General features: G+C 42.8%; 2 protein-coding genes and 1 pseudogene across 3 annotated transcripts in view; 1 reads left to right on the top strand and 2 right to left on the bottom strand.

Annotated features, from left to right (window-relative positions):
• The window catches only part of RAB4A (RAB4A, member RAS oncogene family), a 683,172-nt gene that overhangs the window by 76,796 nt on the left and 585,964 nt on the right, over positions 1 to 20,412 (bottom strand). The gene's annotated exons all lie outside the window — the stretch shown is intronic.
• GALNT2 (polypeptide N-acetylgalactosaminyltransferase 2) overlaps positions 1 to 20,412 on the bottom strand; it is a 1,373,297-nt gene that overhangs the window by 1,052,957 nt on the left and 299,928 nt on the right. The gene's annotated exons all lie outside the window — the stretch shown is intronic.
• LOC126942154 (histone deacetylase complex subunit SAP18-like) lies at positions 12,382 to 13,117 on the top strand (annotated as a pseudogene). The gene has a single exon (XR_007721511.1). The product of XR_007721511.1 is annotated as a histone deacetylase complex subunit SAP18-like (transcript).

Below are 20,412 nucleotides of genomic sequence, written 5' to 3'. Positions count from 1 at the left end.
CTCCCCCCAACCCAGATCCCACAGAAGGAAGGCACTAGAGCCTTGGCCCACACCCCCTCCATCCCGGACAGGCTGCAGCACGCCCTGCCTAGAGAACAGCTTGCCGACCTTTGCCTCTTAATTGCTCTCCTCTGCACACAACCACTTCCTCTGCCTGCAGCAGAACTCATAAAAAGGGAGGCTTTCCTTCATACCTTTGAAAACTTCAAAGGAACCCATTTCCTAGGGGAGACCTGGTCACGCTGTCACTGGGATCAGAGGCTGCTGAGGACGCTGGACGTGAGCTGCTGCTGGCCGGGCCCAGCTGCCCTGAACTGCACCCCAGCCCCGTCACTGCTTTTCAGTGCCAACATCCTGTGCTCTACGGAGAAACAGCCTCTATCAAGACCAGCTCTGTTCTCTTTTGGGATCAATCTGCACCCCTTAACCCTGCACCACATCTTACAGAGTGAGCCCCCATGGCTGTGAAGGAGGTGATGAAAAGTCAAGCCTATCCTAGAATGGTGGGTGACAAAGCCACACCCAGCTTTGGCGAGGTGCACACCCTGCCCCATCAGATGCTCGCTCCACTGCTCTGCACCCACCTCCCCTGCTATTCCACGGAGCCCCGACCCTGGCTTTGATTGTGAGTTAGAGCGATGTCAGCTTCTGTGAGCCCAAGGCACAGGCGTGTTCAGATTGGGAGTAGGGCTTCTGGTTCTTTGGCATGGCTCTTGGGCATGGACCAAACTCCAGTTCTTCCCCAGCATCCAAGTTGGTAATGTATGTTCATGAACATCTCAGACAGGATCCTAGACGCCAACCAATAGGGAGTTTCTGGGAGAAAATGAAACCATTTTGTGCTCTCTGTCCCAGTTGAAGGTGCTCAGGCAATGCTTGTTGAGCAAATGCATAAACTCTACTTATAGAATAGGAAACAGATCTCTAAGGGAACCTGGTTTAATAATTTAGGCGTATCTAGAAACAGGATAGGGCTAGATTGGAAAGGAAAACACTCATTTCTAATATACTTTCCTCTCCTAATGACCTCCACTCTCCTCTACCACCCAACAAGCCAAGTGGTGGATGAGTCAGATATGCTTATTAAATAGCATGGGCAGTGGAAGGCTGGCCAGCACCTTCGCCATTCCATGCATCCTAAACCTTTGCCCTGCAATCCCCGGCTGCTGCTGCAACACACACACACACACACAATCTCACACACACTCAAACACACACGCACATAAACATAAACACACTCATATACTCAAACACACACAAACACATACTACACAGACAAACATACACAAACACAAGCATGCACACAAATATACACAAACATGCATATGCACACTCACACATACAAACATATACACAAAAACATACAAACACATGCTTATACCTACAAACTAAACACATATACATAAACACACACTACACACACAAACATGCCCATATATACATAAACATACATATATGCAAACACATTACACACAAACACACACAGACATGCACACATGCGTGTGCACGCACACACACACACCCCCCTCTCCACCCGTTGAGGGGTTGGGATATGAGAGAAGACATGAACTTTTCATCTGCACTTCATTACGACAGGCCGTACAATTGTCCTGCAGGATTTTTCGATGCATGTCATTGAAATTGCTCTAAGTTTCACTTGACAACAATTGTTTAATGCTATAAAAATATCCATATGTGCACGTGATGGTTTGCACCCTCTGAAATGTGGTCATCTGTTCCAGGTTTAAAGAATTCAAGACGGAATTGTGCCTGAAGGCCTTTTGTTGTTAGTTTGCTTCTCAAAGTCATCTTCCGAATCCTGCTGTGCTAAGCATCACCCCAGCTCAGCCCAGTCATACATTTCATTGCTGAGCTCTGAGCCCAGGTTGTCTCGCAGCATTTCTGATTGTAATTAGTTTTGTGCGGTGAGATCACCTTGCTGACCACGAGCAGTGGCTCCCAGCAGTGCAAAGACATGTGTGGGGCCGGCCTGCTTTTGTGACTGCAGCATTCACCCTTCAGGGAACAGACAGTGGCTCTGGCTGTCTCAATGCCACTGGAAGAACTCCAAAGGGCGCCTGGAGGACTGGCATGGGCTTTCAGTTCTGTCACTTACGTGTGTGTGACCTTGGTCACGTTATGCATCTCTCTGCCCCTCGGTTCTGTGAGCTGGGCATAGTTAACACTTGTTTTTGAGGTCTTGTGAGGAATAAATGAGACATTGTACTGAAACAGCTACACTGATTTTACAATTCTCAGTTCTGCCTCATGAATGAAGTAGATTTCATTTCATTATGACTGACATAAAAAATTTAGAATAGATATTGGGTATAAAGTTTCTTTATGGGGTGATGAAAATGTCCTAAATTAGATTGCGGTAACAATTGTACAACTCTGGAAATGTACAAAAACCCACTGAGCTGTGTACACTTTAAATGGGTGAATTTTGTGGTATATAAATCATATATATATGTATTTTTGAGACGGAGTCTCGCTCTGTCGCCAGGCTGGAGTGTAGTGGCGTGATCTCTGCTCACTGCAACCTCCGCCTCCCGGGTTCAAGCGATTCTCCTGCCTCAGCCTCCCAAGTAGCTGGGATTACAGGTGCCTGCCCCAGCGAATTTTTGTATTTTTAGTAGAGACAGGCTTTGGCCATGTTGGCCAGGATGATCTCAATCTCTTGACCTTGTGATCCGCCTGCCTTGGCCTCCCAAAGTGCTGGGATTACAGGCATAAGCCACTGCGCCTGGCCTATAAATCATATCTTAATAAAGTTGGTTATAAAATAAAGTGCCCTTAAAAAACATCAAGCTCTACATTTGGGATTCATGAACTTTAGTATGTATGTTAGACCTCAATTAAAAAATTTGGCTGCGCATGGTGGCTCACACCTGTATCCCAGCACTTTGGGAGGCCGAGGGGGCAGATCCCTTGAGGTCAGGAGTTGGCAGAGTAGCCTGGCCAATATGGTGAGACCCTGTCTCTACTAAAAATACAAAAAATTAGCCAGGCGTGGTGGTGCGCGCCTGTAATCCCAGCTACTTGAGAGGCTGACTGGGAGAATTGCTTGAACCCAGGAGGCAGAGACTGCAGTGAGCTGAGATTGTGCCACTGCACTCCAGCCTGAGTGACAGAGTGAGACTTCATCTCAACAACAAAAAAAATAGATATAGGCAGGGCGTAGTGGTGCACACCTGCAACCCCAGCACTTTGGGAGGCTGAGGTGAGAAGATCTCTTGAGGCCAGGAGTTTGAGACCAGCCTGGATAACACAGCGAGACTCTGTAGCTACAAAAAATAAAAAATAAAAATAAAAAAATTAATTAAGTGTAGTGGTGCGCAGTGCACACATGTAGCCCTACCTACTCGGGAGGCTGAGACAGGAGGATCGCTTGAGCCCAGGAGTTTAAATTTGCAATGAACTATGATCACACCATTGCACACCAGTCTGGGAGATGGAGCAAAAACCTGTCTCTAAAAAATGAAAAAGAAAAAAAAAGGACGTAAGAAGTAGAATAGAAAATAGCAGAGTGTCTCACATGTAGTAATAGTTAACATCATTTTCATGAACTATATGTGTAAATGTGTGTGTATGCATGTGTGTGTGTGTGTGTGTGTTTGTGTGTACGGGCTGCAATAAAAATGTGTTTCTTACAGAGGCTGTTGCTTTAAGTGTCCATTGGCCTAGCGCCTACCTAGTCAGAGCAGACATTTAACAATGGTTATTTATACCCCTTCTCCCCTTCCTTTCCAGAAATGCAAATGAAGAGGAAGAGCACACCCATATTCAGTAATTGACTTTGACTTCAGAGTGTTGGCCTGTTTTCTGACATAAGAGAGCAGAAACTCTGACTAGCTGGAGGAGCCCCATTACCACCCCCCTTCTGTGTGTATATGTATACACACGTGAATGCACACAATTAAATCAGCCTCTTTTTTCTAGTTAAATAAACCCCACACTTGCCAAAGGAACAAATAGTTGGCTTATTCCCAAAGAAAATGTGCCTCTGGGCTTCTGGTTTTGGAGGGTTTGCAGTGTTTACTTTGCAGCAATCTCCACTTGACTCCTTCCCTCTTTCATTTGGTTGTAAATACCACAATTTAAACTAGCTACCTGCTGCTGTGACCCTGGGTGGGAGGTTGTCTTGACAGATGTGGCAAGCTTCCCTGACCCCTTCCTCCTCTAGGTGAGTGTGGAGTGGAAGAGGGTGGGCAGGCCTGCCCATGAGCAGGAACATGGCTGTCGTGGGGGTGAGTGTGGGGCAGGGACGGCAGCCACTGCCATGAGCAGGACATGGACTTTGTGCTCAGTCAAGGTAAATAGATGAAGTCATCCAGTGCCTGGTGACCTTTTGAAGATGATGCAGTATAAATAGCCTTGGGAAGACTCTTTCTTCAGGGATGAAACACTTGTGTTTCTGTTGCTTTCTGATGATTATTTCCCTTTGATTGTTTGCCCCTGTGACACATTTCAGTAACTACCAGATGGGCCTTGGGTGGATGTGTCCAGTGGGCAAACCAAGTTGGGAATGACAGGACTGGCAGCTGCCTCCTCACGGAAATCTGGGAAATCAGGGAATCGAATCAATTGAAGAATTCTTAGACTTTACCCTGGTTTTGTAAGTTCTGGATTTAAATTTCCTTTCACATTGTAGATAGAGTTAGACAACTATTAATTTGTGGCCATATTACAACTGATTAGGGTAAAGGGTTAGTCTCTGATAGTAACCAGCTACCTTGGAAAGGCCATGCCAACTCTTTTAGGTCACTTAGCTTTCATCAGTGCCTAAAGGGGAAGTTTCTACCAAGTAGATGGCATATGCTATGTAGCAGATGGTAGAGGGTATGTGGTAGATAGTGGATGGTAGATATTAGATGGCTGATAGTATATGGTAGATGGAGGATGGCAGATAGTAGATGGTATATGCTGGATGGTATATGGTAGATGGTGGATGGTGAATTGAATATGACAGAGGGTAGATGAAAGTTGGTGGATAGTAGACGATAGATGGTTGATGATAGACAATAGACGGTAGATGGTAGGTGGTAGATGGTGGGTGGTATATGATGGATGGTGGATGGTAGATGGCAGTGGTATGTGGTAGATGGTAGATGGTGCATGATGGTGGATGGTAGATGGTAGATGCTGAATGATACTTGGTATATGCTAAATGGTGTGTGAAATATCGTAGATGGTGCATGGTAAATGGTGGATGGTAGATGATAGATGGTGGATGATAGGTAGTATATGGTGAATGGTATATGGAATATGGTAGATGGTGGATGGTAGATAGCACATAGTGAATGGTAGATGGTGGATGATATTGATGGATGGTGGATGGCAGATGGCAGTGGTATGTGGTAGATGGTAGATGGTGCATGGTAAATGGTGGATGATGGTGGATGGTAGATGGTAGATGGTAGATGATGGATGATATATGGTATATGGTAAATGGTATATGGAATTTGGTAGATGGTGCATGGTGAATGGTGGATGATGGTGGATCATAGATGGTGGATAATGGATGATACATGTCATATGGTAAATAGTATATGGAATATGGTAGATGGTGCATGGTAAATGGTGGATGATGGTGGATCATAGATGGTAGATGGTAGATGGTGGATGATAGGTGGTATATGGTGAATGGTATATGGAATACGGTAGACAGTGGATGGTAGGTCATACCTGATGAATGGTAGATGGTGAATGATGGATGGTAGATAGCATATGGTAGATGGTAGATGATATATGATGAATGGTATACGGAATATGGTGGATAATAGATAGTGGATGGTAGACAACAGATGGCATATGGTGGGTGGTGTATGATGGATGGTGGATGGTAGATGGGAGATGATATATGGTATATGATGAATGGTAGATAATGGATGGCAGATGGTATATGGCAGATGGCAGGTGGTATATATGGTAGATGGTGAATGGTATATGGAATATGGTGAATGGCAGATGGTGGATGGTAGATGGCTGATGATTGATAGCAAAAGGTATATGATAATAGATAGGGTCCAGATTTTAAAGTCCAGCTGCCCAGTGAGAATGCTTGTTCTGCCTCTCACTTGCACCACAATCTTTGTGCCTTGGTTGCTACAGCTGCAAAATAATAGCCCCTCACTTGTGGGATTTGTTTTGTTATGGCAAAATTTTTATAACATAAAATTTTTTATTTTCACACTAAGTGAACCGTTCGGTAGGATTAAGTACATTCACATTATTGTACATCACGATCACCATCCATCCACAGAACTCTTCGTCTTCCAAAACTGAAACTCTGTACCCATTAAACGGTAACACCTCATTTCCCACTCTCCCCAGCCCCTGACAACCACCATTCTACTTTGAATCTCTATGAATTTGACTACTCTAGGTACCTTATGTAAGTGGAATCTTACAATATTTGTTCTTTTGTGACTAGCTTATTTCACTTAACATAATGTGTTCAACAGTCACCCAGGTTGTAGCATGTATCAGAATGTCCTTCTTTTTTAAGGCTGAATAATATTCCATTGTATGGACATAACAATTTTATTTATCCATTTATCTGCTGATGAACATGTGATTGTTTCCCCTTTTGGTTGTTGTGAATAATGCTGCTATAAACATGAGTGTACAAATACGTGTTCAAGTCCCTGCTTTCAATTCCTTTGGATGTCTACCCAGGATATCCAAACTTGATGGGGTAATTCTACGTTTAATTTTTTAAAGAACTAACATACTGTTTCCTACAGCGGCCGTACCATTTTATATTTTCACTAACAACACAAAAGGGTTCCAGTTTTCTCCACACCTTTGCCAACACTTGTTATTTTCTGGGGATTTAAACATTTATTTATGATAGCCTCTGTGATTTTGGTTTTGAAGGCTAGATGACAGAATGTACAGAAAACACTTAGCCTGTAGTCTCAGCTACTCATGAGGCTGAGGTGGGAGGATCGCTTGAGCCTGGGAGGCAGAGGTTGCAATGAGCTCAGATGGAGCCACTGCATTCCAGCCTGGGTAACAGAGCAAGATCCTGTCTCAAAACAGTTAACAAAAAGAAAGAAAGTAAGGGGGGGGGGAGAGGGAGGGAGGGGGGGAGGGAGGGAGGGAGGGAGGGAGGGAGGGAGGGAGGGAGGAAGGAAGGAAGGAAGGAAGGAAGGAAGGAAGGAAGGAAGGAAGGAAGGAAGGAAGGAAGGAAGGAAGGAAGGAAGGAAGGAAGGAAGGAAGGGAGAAATAAACACACTTAACATAAGGCCTGGCTCAGTAAATGATAGTTGACCTTACTGCTTCGGGTGCTGCTTCTCTTTCTGCAGAAGTAACTTAACTGTGAATCTTCATTATAGATTAACTTCTCCCTCTCCTCTCTCAGGCAAAGACTTTATGCTGTTACATTGTCTAAGACAGGATGCTGTATGCGCTTTTAAATTGGAAAGGAAAACAAGCTATACAGAAAAGAAAACAAACTGTAACTAATTAAATTGTTGTAACTCATAAACCCAGCCTTGTATGGAAAATGTTATAGTCCTACTAAACTTTGTTTTGCCTATATAAGCAAGACAGCTTTTAACTTCATAGAGCTCACCCCATTTCTGTGGGGTCTGTTTCTGTTCAGTTTACCTGAATGGCCATTCTCAGCTTTGCGCTTGAATAAACTCTTTAAAACTGGATTCTGATCACTTTGATTATTTCATGTAGACTATATATATAAAATACACCCCAAGAAACGTGGTCCTAGGAAGTTCATATCCTTTGTCATTTTTATTTTGAGATATTTGAAATAAATTTAAATTTTAGAGAAGAGATTCAGGAATAGTACAAAGAACTCCCATATCCCCTTCACTCACCAATTATTGACAGTTTGCCAGATTTGCTTCCTCTCTCTCCAAATATATGTATATTTTTATATTTATATATTTTTATTAATATATATTTACATGTATTTATATTAATATATAAATAAATATATTATATTTATTTATACATATATGTAATATTTTTTCTATTTTTCTATTTTTTTCTATTTTTTCACTTTTCAGTAGAGACGGGATTTCACCATGTTAGTCAGCACGGTCTCGATCTCCTGACCTCATGATCCACCCGTCTCGGCCTCCCAAAGTGCTGGGATTACAGGTGTGGCCACTGCGCCCAGCCTGGTTTAATTTTTTATATTAAAATTTTAAATCCCTGTTAAATGTATCCTGGTGTAAGATGTGAGGTGTGAATTCAGTTTCATTTTTCCCCCTAGATGGTTATCCAATTGTTCTAACACCATCTTCTATGCACTGCTTTGAAGTGCTACCCTTTTCATATACTAAATTATCTCTTCTGTTTATGTTTATTTATGGGCTTTTTATTCTGTCCCATTTATCTGCCTGTGTGTTTCTCATCAACACCATTTCAATGATTAGTTGTAAAATGTCAGTGTTTGTCCGGGATGACCCATTATTACTCTTCTTTGTCAGAAATTTCCTGACTACCTTGCTTGTTTATTTCTACATATGATTTTTAGTATCAGCCTATCTAGTTAAAAAATCTCATTATTTTATAGGGATAGTTTACTTATGGGCTATTTACTTACGGAGTAAGTTAGGGAGAAATGACATTTATGGTGTTTCCTACCCCATGAATATGATGTGTCTTATTATTTGCTCAGGATTTTTTTATGTGTTCAGTAATAACTTTATTTATTTATTTATTTATTTGTTTAGAGACAGAGTCTTTCTCTGTCACCCAGGCTGGAGTTGCAATGGCACAATCTCGGCTCACTACAACCTCCACCTCCCGGGTTCAAGCAATTCTTCTGCCTCAGTCTTCCGAGTAGCTGAGATTACAGGCACCCACCATCATGCCAGGCTAATTGTTGTATTTTTAGTAGAGACGGGGTTTCACCATGTTGGCCAGGCTGGTCCTGAACTCCTGACCTCAGGTGATCCGCCTGATTTGGCCTCCCAAAGTGCTGGGATTACAGGCGTAAGCCACCGCGTGCGGCCCCAATAGTAACATTTTAAAGTTTTTATTTCATGTAGATCTTAATAGTTTCTTGTTGAGTTTATTTCTAAGTAGTTTTTCTTTTTTTATTGTGAATTACTCTTTAATCTATCTTCTAACTGGTTGTGATTTGTATTTATTGAAGGATATTGAATTATTTCTCCAAATTAATTTTAAAAGCAGTCACCTTACTGAATTTCTTATTTGTGAAATAAACACACTGAGTGAATATTTGAATCATTAGAAATTAATTTTTTTCTCTTTTAATATTTATTCATACAGTACATTCTTTATACTGGTCAGTTCGAGTTTTCTTGTGCAGTGACTAATGTTGAGTACTTTTTATTTTGGCAGAACTTATTAGCCAGTTTGTCACTGATGTCTTTCTAGATGTATGATGTTTTAGGAGTTTTATGTTATTTATGTCAATGCCATTATTTTGTGTCAAATCAGCACAAAATTTAAATATTTTTCCAGTGAATTCAGTGATGCATTCTTTTTTTACCAGTTGAATTATAAAAAACACAAGAGCCTATTCATTATAGTCCATTACTTCTACTAGAGATCTATTTCTTCTTATTTAATGAACTATTGCATTTCATGTAGTCTGAAATTTCTTTTAGTTACAGTTTCCTTGTTGATAAGAAAATAATTTTCATCAATTTCTTTGCTTCTAATTGTTGCTTTTGTTTCATATTCCATTAATTTTGTATATGGGTTTTTCTGTTAGTTTTTTTTTTTTTTTTTAAACAAATAAGCTTAAAGACGAGCAAAGAAAATCCCTTTTATATATGTCCAAATCGGGAATATGTAATTATGTTCCAAAACATCTTTCAATTACAGTCATAATGGTATATTTAAGATATAACAAGATTTTGAATAAACATTTTGCTTTTTGTTTGTGTTCAGGTTTCTCTTTTCTGTCTCTGAAAATACATTTTAGAGACATTAAAAAAACGTCGTTTCGTCATGTTGCAGGTCTCGAATAGTGCATTTTAGGATTCTGATGAGAGCTAGGGACTCATTCATTTGAGTTTAGCGGTTTGCAGCCACTTCTGTGCACAGTCAGTTGCTGCTGCTGTCCTGGTCAATGTCTTACTGCCCATCCCCACTGCTGACCACAGCGGCGCAGAAACTGGTCCGATGGCCACTGCTCCAATGCTACTAGGCAAGATGGGAAGTGTGAGGAAGTTAAAGTCAAAGTAAGAGAGAGTAGTCCTCACTGGTTGCAGTTAAAATCTATAATTTTTACAAATTTTCAATAACATAGGAACACATGAACACATCACTGGAGCCCTTCACAGGCCTCTGAAGGGAGGATGGCATGGGTGAAGGGCTGAGGCATCGGCCTCTCTAGCTCTAAAGACTGCCTCTGCTGACTGTACCTGCATGGGCCTCACGGCTTCTTTAGTTTCTCTTAGAGAATCAAAGGTCCTTTGTTGACTTTTAATCATGAAACTCCATCTCAATTAGGTCATCAGAATGTCCAGGTCCAGGTAATAAGAAAACTTATAACTTGATACAAAGTTACACCAGCTGGGGCCTTCTGCAATTCAGAACCTGGGATGAGGTTCTAAGCTGGTTGTTCTAAGAAAAACTTTTTTTTTTGGACATGGAGTCTTGCTCTGTCACCCAGCCTGAAGTGCAGTGGCACGATCTCGGCTCACTGCAACCTCTGCCTCCAGGGTTCAAGGGATTCTCCTGCCTCACCCTCCTGAGTAGCTGGGATTACAGGTGTGTGCCACCACACCTGGCTAATTTTTTTTATATTTTTTGGAGAGACAGATTTTCACCACGTTGGCCAGGCTGGTCTGAACCCCTTACCTCAAGTGATCTACCTGCCTCGACCTCCCAAAGTGCTGGGATTACAGGCATGAGCCACCACACCTGGCCTTTAAGAATAAATTTTATTTTACATTTATTTGATATGTATAGTAAATTTAATTTAATCAATTTTAGTTGATTCTCTTATTTTTTTTTTTCAGGTAAACAATGAAATTGCCTGAAAATACACTTGGCCCTTGAACAACATGAGTTTGAACTGCATAAGTCCACTATACTTGGATTTTCTTCTGCCTCTGCCACCCCTGAGAGAGCAAGACCAACCCCTCCTCTTCCTCTTCCTCCTCAGCTACTCAACTTGAAGACCATGAGGACGAAGACCTTGATGATGATCCTCTTCCACTTAATGAATAGTAAACACATCCTCTCTTCCTTATGATTTTCTTAATAAGATTTTTATTTTCTCTAGCTTACTTGATTGTAAGAATACAGTATCTAATACATATAACATACAAAGTACATGTTAATTGACTGTTTATGCTATTGCTAAGGCTTCTGGTCAACAGTAGGCTGATAGAAGTTAAGTTTTGGGGGAGTCAAAAGTTATACTCAGGTTTTCACTGCTCTGGGCTGGGTCCCCCTAATCCCCACGCTATTCAGATTTCCACTGTAATGGTGATTTTGTGTATCTTTTGTTGCTTTTATAGATCTCATTTCTTTCTCTTGTCTAATTGTTTTGACTAGTGTGCAGAAAGAAAAGAGTTAACACAGGTGACCTGAAATTGCTCTCTTTAGAAAGGCCTCCTGGCAAGGTTGGCCCTTGGCTGGTGTCTGGAAACTTAGATTTTGGGAGGGATTCCACCATTACCTGACTGATAAGAGTGACTCGCTGTTCCTAAATTGCAGAAACAGTACAGTTGGTACTGAGTGTCTCTTTCCTTCTGGGATTCTCAAATTCAGGTATTTGTCAGGCAGAAGTGCTGTGTGACCAAATCCCAGTACAATCTCTGGGTTTTGAGTCTTTTTTTTTTTTGAGATGGGACCTTATTCTGTTGCCCAGGCTGGAGTGCAGTGGCCAGTCTGGTCTCATTGCAGCCTCGATCTCCTAGGCTCGAAGGATCCTCCCTGCTCAGCCTCCCTAGTAGCTGGACTAGAGTTGTATGCCACCACTCTGGGCTAATTTTTTTATTTTTTGTAGATAGGAGATGGAATTTCGCCATGTTGCCCAGGCTGATCTTGAACTCCTGGGCTCAAATGATCCTCCTCCCTTAGCCTCCCAAAGTGCTGGGATTAGGGGTGTGAGCCACCCTGCTCAGCAGGGTACTGCGTCTTTAATGGGCTTCCCTGGTGGGCAGCATCTTGAATGTGTTGTCACAACTCCTTGTTGGGGGAATGACTCCCCTGGGTGAGGACCCTTGGAACCTCGTGCCTGATTCCCTCTTGAGCCTCCCCATGACCTCTTCCTTTTGCTGATTGTGCTTGCTACCCTTTTGCTGTAATAAATCTCAGCCGTGAGCACAGCTGTCTACTGGGTCTTGTGAGTTCTCCTGGTGAATTCATCTAACTCGAGGGTGGTCTGCCCCTGACAAAGCGAGACACTCTATTTGTGGCGGAGACACATTGAAATGGAGAGAAATGGAGCGTCTCGCGGGCCGTAGGAGGAAGATGGCGGTGGAGTCGCGCGTTACCCAGGAGGAAATTAAGAAGGACCCAGAGAAGCCAATCGACCGCGAGAAGACATGCCCACTGTTGCTGCGGGTCTTCACCACCAATAACGGCTGCCACCACTGAATGGACGAGTTCTCCCGGGGAAATGTACCGTCCAGCGAGTTGCAGATCTACACTTGGATGGATGCAACCTTGAAAGAACTGACAAGCTTAGTAAAAGAAGTCTACCCAGAAGCTAGAAAGAAGGGCACTCACTTCAATTTTGCAATTGTTTTTACTGATGTTAAAAGACCCGGCTATCGAGTTAAGGAGATTGGCAGCACCATGTCTGGCAGAAAGGGGACTGATGATTCCATGACCCTGCAGTCGCAGAAGTTCCAGATAGGAGATTACTTGGACATAGCAATTACCCCTCCAAATTGGGCACCACCTCCTTCAGGGCGCATGAGACCATATTAAATTCTATTTACAATTTCTTGAATTTATTTTTCCGTCAGTTATGTAAAATAAACTTACTCTTTTTCCTCCCCTGATTATTGCCATTAAGCCTTTAAATTCTAAAATTATAATGCATCATCTATTTAGGAATTAGATTCGGATGTGCTATTGTATGATTACTAATAGAAAGTCTGTATGTTTCAAGCCCTTCTGTAAAATATGAAGAAAAGTGCTCTTAGCATTCTGTGTAAAATTGTACTGTTAAATATATGTGTGTAATCAAAAAAAAAAAAAAAAAAAAGAAAAAGAAATGGAGAGAAATGCCCTCGTCCTGCCCATACTGCAATGATTAGCTCACAGACGGCACTCTCTGAAGGTACTACTACTTGCCTGCTGTTCTGCTGAAGCATGTTTCAGAGCCATCAGCCTCATCTGGGGTGCCTGTTAAAATGCAAAGCTTGTCTCCCACTCCCGAAGTTTCTGATTGAGGAGATCTGAAGAGCCAGGGCCTGCGTGCTGCAGGCTAATCAGCACCACAGAGGTCTAGACTCAATGGTCCCCAGACTCTATGGTCCCTAGTCACAGCCCAGGCAGTTGCCTTTATCTTTTCCTGAGGCTTGTCCCAAAGGGTTTCTCTTCCTATCCTTTTTCTCAGCTTCCCTCCTCTAGCCCATAGCTGGCAAAGTCCATCAGGATGGAGGTCTGGGGGCAACGACAATTCCCTGTGACATCCACTTAAAAATCACTCCTCTCCACAGATTCCTGCCTTCCTATATCCAGCTTACTAAACTCTCCTGTCACTGCAGACATATGCTACATTCAGGACTGAGAGGTCGTCTCAATTCCCTGATGGGACCCAGGAGCCACTCATCAGCAGCTCCAACTCCGACTACTCACATTCTCCTTCCTCCGAGGTGGCTAGACTCTAAAATGCCCAAAGGTGCAGTGCTGGTTGACGCTGCCTAAGACCTACCCTGGGACCCCATTTATACCTGGCTAAGGAGATTCTTTTTAATTCAGGGATTATGAAAAGTGGAAAGTTCACATGGAAAGTTCTTTCCAAGATGAAAGCCATCTTCAATGGTGATTAATCGTGGTATTGCAATGTGGTGGGGAAGATCTTTGACATCAAAGGAAACCAGTGAGAAACTGGTAGAAGTATCTGAATGTCAAGTGATCAGACAGGACTAACTGGGGCCTTGGTTGGGTCCTTGGCAGAGGAGAACATGTTTGATGACTTTCTTAAACCATGGCATCAGTTTCTCATTGTCAGAACCAATAGATTCCTTCTTTCCTCCTTGCCCACAGGTCACTGCAGGCCATTGCCAGAACCAAGCTTCCCCAAAGGGTACTCTCGTCACACTATATCACTTCCCTGGCCATAGGCTTCCACTGTCATCAAAACTGGGCTCACCAGCTAGTTTTCAGATCTTTCTATAATTAGGCCATGCTAACCTGTCTATAATCCCTCAATACTATAGTTAAATGTCTTAGTATAGTGCCTAGCATATAGCACATATATACATGCAGATGTGTGTGTGAGTGTATATACATCAATCCCCTTTCATGTAGTTATTGCTCCAGAAAGCCCTGGCACAGGTTTGGGCTGTTGTGAAGCTGAGTGTTTCTGGTAGCTTTGGGGCTGTCCTCAAGATGTCCAAGGAGAAAGTGTGAGTCAGATGCAGCTAATCTGCAGAGCAGTTGGGTGAGATCCTACGTAGCTGACGTGGAAATGTGCTAATTCATCTCCACCAAAGCCTGTCCTTTACAGCCATTCCAGACTTACCAATGGAGGGAGACTTAGGCACTCCTGCAACTGGCAATCAGCAGAGTGAATTTAAATATATATATTTAAATTATATTTAAATTTTAAAATTTAAATTATAAATTATAATTGTATTTTTAAAATAGTGCTTTTATTTATAGACATAATTTATGCTTATTATAAACATTGATAGTCAAAAGTCATTAAGTGGCTGGGTGCAGTGACTCACACCTGTAATCTCAGCACTTTGGGAGGCCAAAGTGGGAAGACTGCTTGGGTTCACGAGTTCAAGAGCAGCCTGGGCAACATAGTGAGACTTCATATCTACTAAAAAAAAAAAAAAAAATTAACTGGGCATGGTGACGTGCACCTGTGGTCGTAGCTACTTGGGAAGCTGAGGCAGGAGAATCACTTGAGCCCCTGAGGTTGAGGCTGCAGTGAGCCATGATCACACCACTGCATTCCAGCCTGGGTGACAAAGTGAGACCCTGTCTCAAAAAAAAAGTTATTAAGTAAGAATTTCTCCTGATCCTACTCTTCAGAATTGTCTATTTTTTAATGCTTTCTTGGCAATGCTTTCAAATACTTCGTATGCATATATATGCATATACTTCCTTTTTTCTTGCACAAATGAAATAATCTCATATATACGATTCCTTTTTTTTCACTTATCCACATGCATCATACATTTTCCCTGTTGGCATGTAGAGAAAGCTCACATTATTACTATCATTATTATTTTTTTGAGATGGAGTCTCGCTCTGTCACCCAGGCTGGAGTGCAGTGGCGCGATCTCGGCTCACTGCAAGCTCTGCCCCACCGGTTCACTCCATTCTCCTGCCTCAGCCTCCCGAGTAGCTGGGACTACAGTCCCCTGCCACCATGCCTGGCTAATTTTTTAATATTTTTTTGGTAGAGACGGGGTTTCACAGTGTTAGCCAGGGATGGTTTCGATCTCCTGACCTTGTGATCTGCCTGCCTCGGCCTCCCAAAGTGTTGGGATTACAGGCATGAGCCACTGCCCCCGGTCATCTTGCATTATTTTAATGGGGCATTGCTTTTGTTGTATTTTACTAAATGGATGTTTCAGCATTTATTTTAGGATTCTCCTCTTTTCAGATTTTTTTTTTTCAGTTCTTTTCCTGTTACAGAAAATACTTCAATCAATATTTTTATGCAAAATGTCATTTTACACTTTTGAAAATTTATCTGTAGGAGAAATTCCTGGAAATATAATTGCTAGTTCAAAAATATGCACGTTTACAATTTTCATAGATATTAACAAGCTTCTCTCTAAATACATTTTGCTAATTTATACTCTCACTTATAGCATTTGAGAGAATATCAACATCCTTGGCTACAAGCTGGGGAGGATACATCTGTCTATCTTTACTCTCACACAGTAGAATGGAGTAGTGAAAAACACACTAAGATAGGAGTCAAGAAATTCATGTAGAGCCCATTTGGTGTGGTACGAAGAACAGAGAGTTGTGGAGACCTAAATACTTCAAATGTATGTTTGTATGTATGTATGCATTTATTGAGATGGAGTCTTGCTCTGTTACCCAGGCTGTAGTGCAGTGGTGTGATCTCGGCTCATTGCAACCTCTGCCTCTCGGGTTCAAGTGATTCTCCTACCTCAGCCTCCTGAGTAGCTAGGATTATAGGTGCCTGCCACCGTGCCTGGCTAATTTTTGTATTTTCAGTAGAGATGGGGTTTTACCATGTTAGCCAGGCTGGACTGGAACTCCTGGTCTCAAGTGTTCCACCTGCCTCGGCCTCCCAAAGTACTGGAATTACAGGTATGAGCCACCGTGCCCAGTACCAAGACTTCAATTTTAATTGTGACTCCACTATCCACTAATATGGTGAAGCTGGGACAGTTTACTTAATCACCTTGAGCTGCAGTTTTCTCCGCTATACAAGTCGGGATAATGCTCCGCTACAGTGCTACAAAGGTTTAATGAGATAATGTATATAAAAGGCAGACTGTTATGTGTTTGCCAATTCTCATTTCAGTTTACTCTTCCTAGCCTACATTTCCCAGCCTCCCTTGCAGTAAGGTGGGACCATGTGACTGGGCTCTGGCCAATTGCATGTGGGCAGAGAATCCACAGGGTTGAACCCATTCCCAGCCTCTGTCCCTTCCTCTGGAGCAACAGGGACCATGTGTTGAGATGGTGGAGGACAGAGGAACCCAGCCTGTGCCCTGTGTGGAGGAGCTCTTCTCTGCACTCTGCCAACATGGGACTTGGATTATACTTGATCAAAAAGTATTTATGTATTTATTTATTTTTGAGACAGAGTCTTGCTCTGTCACCTAGGCTGGAGTGCAATGGCATTATCTCGGCTCACTGCAACCTCTGCCTCCCAGGTTCAAGTAATTCTCCTGCCTCAGCCTCCCAAGTAGCTGGGATTACAGGTGCCCATCACCACACCCAGCTAATCATTGTATTTTTAGTAAAGATAGGGTTTCACCATCTTGACCAGGCTGGTCTTGAACTCCTGACCTTAGGTGATCTGCCCGCCTCGGCCTCCCAACGTGCTGGGATTACAGGCGTGAGCCACCGTGCCTGACCCAAGAAGTAGACTCTTGTTGTGTTAAGCCATTGAGGTTCCAGAGCTGGTGGTCAGTGCACTCTAGCCAAGACCACATTCACCAGTACAAGGGCTTCATCATCATTGCAGGTGTTCTGCAAGCACATGTGCTCTTTCTAGGATCTAAACTGGATCTGTGGCTATGTAGTGACCTCGGGGAAGTTTCTTTCTGAAGGCCTCAGCGTCCTCATCAATTAAATGGGAATGCTGAGCTTGATGTCCTTCCCAGCTCTCATACCTGATGGCTTAGAATCACTGGAGAGCAGGGTAGAGTCTAAGTCCTTGGTGCCTTGGGCATGGTGAGACACGGTAGCAAGCATAAGAAGCCCTGTTTGCTTGTTTCTGCTTGCCGGGAGAATTTCTCAAAGCCCCTGGCTCTGCGACGAGGTTCAGTTTTCTGGAAAGATTCTTTAAAGACAAAACAGGATACAGCATACAGTCCCCCACCCCTCTTGCCTGAATCACTACATTCCTTAAAAGATAAATGACCCTAGTCCTCGTCTTTTCTTCCACATAAGATAAGGAGTGACGGGGCTAGTGGTTATGCTTCTGTAATTTGTAACCAGATGTACTTTTACACCCAGACTTTGATGTGATTTTGCTTCAATGTAACTTCTGAGCCAATCGGATGCAATTTTGCATGTACTGAACCCCCAGTACCTGTATATAAGCAGTGGACTGAAATACTGTACCGGAGCCGTCTGATAGGCCAGTCTGACAGGCCTTGCTCTGTTGTTCAGCAACACCTCTAAATTAATAAAACTAACTTTAATTCTTTAAAAGCTTGACTTTTTTGTTTCATCAACAGCATAAATGCCCATAAACCTCACCAGCAAGGCAGTATGTTGTGGGGTTATAAGCATGGATGTCAGAGTCAGGCTTCGTAGTTTCATATCCTACCTACCCACCCCTGCCCTGATAGAAGCTGTGTGAATTTAGGCAAGTGATTCAACTCTCGTTGCCTTACTTTTCCTTTTTTTTTTTTTTTTTTTTAGATGGAGTCTCGCTGTGTTGCCCAGGCTGGAGTGCAGTGGTGCGATCTTGGCTCACTGCAAGTTCCACCTCCTGGGTTCACGCCGTTCTCCTGCCTCAGCCTTCTGAGTAGCTGGGACTGCAGGTGCCTGCCCCCATGCCCGGCTAATTTTTTTGTATTTTTAGTAGAGATAGGGTTTCACCATGGTAGCCAGGATGGTCTCAATCTCCTGACCTTGTGATCTGCCTGCCTTGGCCTCCCAAAATGCTGGGATTACAGGTGTGAGCCACCGAGCTCGGCCTCACTTTTCCATTTTTGTTTTTGTAGTTTTCCTCTGATAGATCTTGCGCATGTTTTGTTAGATTTGTACCTAAGTGTTACATTTTGGAGGGTGCTAATTGCTAGGAAGTTTTTCACATGGCCTCAGACTGATCCAGTTCTTCCCCCTTTCTTGTTTGGAGTTCTCAATGCTGGGAGTTCTCATGCTGGGAGTACAACATGCCAAGATAAGGAGGAGCTGGTTGGAACAGTCAGGGTTCGTTCCTGTTCCCCCTAAGAGCAGGATGTCCTTCAGTGCTTTAGCCTAGCATGTTGTGTTCCCCTGCAGGGGATAAAACCCAAGGTAGGCTGCTTTCTGGGATTCCTTGGCTGTGGTGCAAGTGGGGTCACGTGCAGTCGAGTCTCCATCCACCCTGGGCAGCTTTTCTGAGCTTTGGGGGACTAGCTTGTCATGAATCCTAGGCTTCCATTGTCCCTTACCGCCTATCTGTGAGTAACAGACCTGTTTTGTATGACTTGCATGCCTGAGTGTTCTGTCTCACTGGACTTGGGCAAATAATCATTGCACAGTAAACTTGCTTCACAGTACTATAAACAGTATTATGTTTTTAATATCAGATTCCACTTGTTCATTGCTGAGTCATAGGAAAGCAATCGGCTTTTGTATATTAATCTTGTATCTTACAACCTTGCTATAGTTGGTTTTTTTAGTTTCAGATTTTTGTTGTTTCTGTTCTTTCAGATTTTCTACATAGACAATTCCGTCATCTGCAAGCAAAAGCAGTTTTATTTCTTCCTTCTTATTCTTATACTTTTTATTTCCTTTTCTTTTCTTATTGCATTAATGAGGACTTCCAGTATGATACTGAAAAAGAGTGATGACAGGAGATCTATTATTTTTTAAATGAAGACAATGATGGACTCTACCTAATAAGACTCTTTTGAGGCTCAAGGAACTAGCACATGTAAAGTGCTTAGATGAGACCTGGAACTTAGTAAGTGTTAGGTAAATGTTTGTTAAATAAATAAATTACTTAGAACTCCCTGTGTCTAGATAATTCCTAGACTTGGTGACTTCACTATGTCCAACTTCAGGCAGGGTGCTTCAGTCAGGTAAGAGAGCTGGGGACAAGGGAGTTAGGTCTGATAAGCTATCCTGCCCAACTGGTTCCTTGCCAGACCTATGCATCACAAGGAGGGGAAATGACCCGGACTCCTTACAGAAACTCCCTTCATTGTTTCCAATTAGAGGTGAGAATGGAAGCCAGAGCTCCTTTCTTCACTTAATTTTCTTTTCTTTTTACTTTTTAGAGATGGGGTCTTGCTCTGTTGCCCAGGTTGGAGTGCAGTGGCACAGTTATAGCTCACTGCAGCCTCAAACTCCTGACTTCAAGCAATCTTCCCACCTCAGCTTCCTGGAGTTTGTCTTTTGGCCACAATCAAGAGACTTGGAAAGTGGTTGAAGAGTCTTGCTCACTTAAGGAAAACTCTTTAGGAAGGACTTGTAGATGATGTAGCAGAATCTTGAGATGATTGGGGTTCATCCTTAATTTGCATTGTCACTGGGCAACCATCAGCATTGCACTGGCACAGGGCAAGTGTGTGCCACCTCTGCTGCTGGGGAATTGAGAGTGTAATAATTAGAATTATTGAATTCAGCAAAATACCTTTACAAGGGTGCCATTCTCAGTCCAGTACGCTGAAGATGACAGCGATGGAGCAACTGTCTCTTCATCTCTGGATTTGAGGTAATGCAGCAGAAAAGAAGCCAGACAGGGCCAAGCTGAAATCGCAATTCCATCACTGAGCCTTTGTGTTGTCTTGAGAAAGTTCTTCTCCAAATATCAGAATCCTCATCTGTGGGGGGGGGAAAAAAAAAAAGAGGCACTATTTCATTGCTTGGGTGGTGGCTACGACAGAG

This window comes from Macaca thibetana, chromosome 1, assembly GCF_024542745.1.
Source record: "Macaca thibetana thibetana isolate TM-01 chromosome 1, ASM2454274v1, whole genome shotgun sequence".
NCBI classification, from domain to species: Eukaryota; Metazoa; Chordata; class Mammalia; order Primates; family Cercopithecidae; genus Macaca; species Macaca thibetana.
Note: the sequence above shows the minus strand (reverse complement) of the source record. Positions and strands in the feature narration are given on the sequence as shown.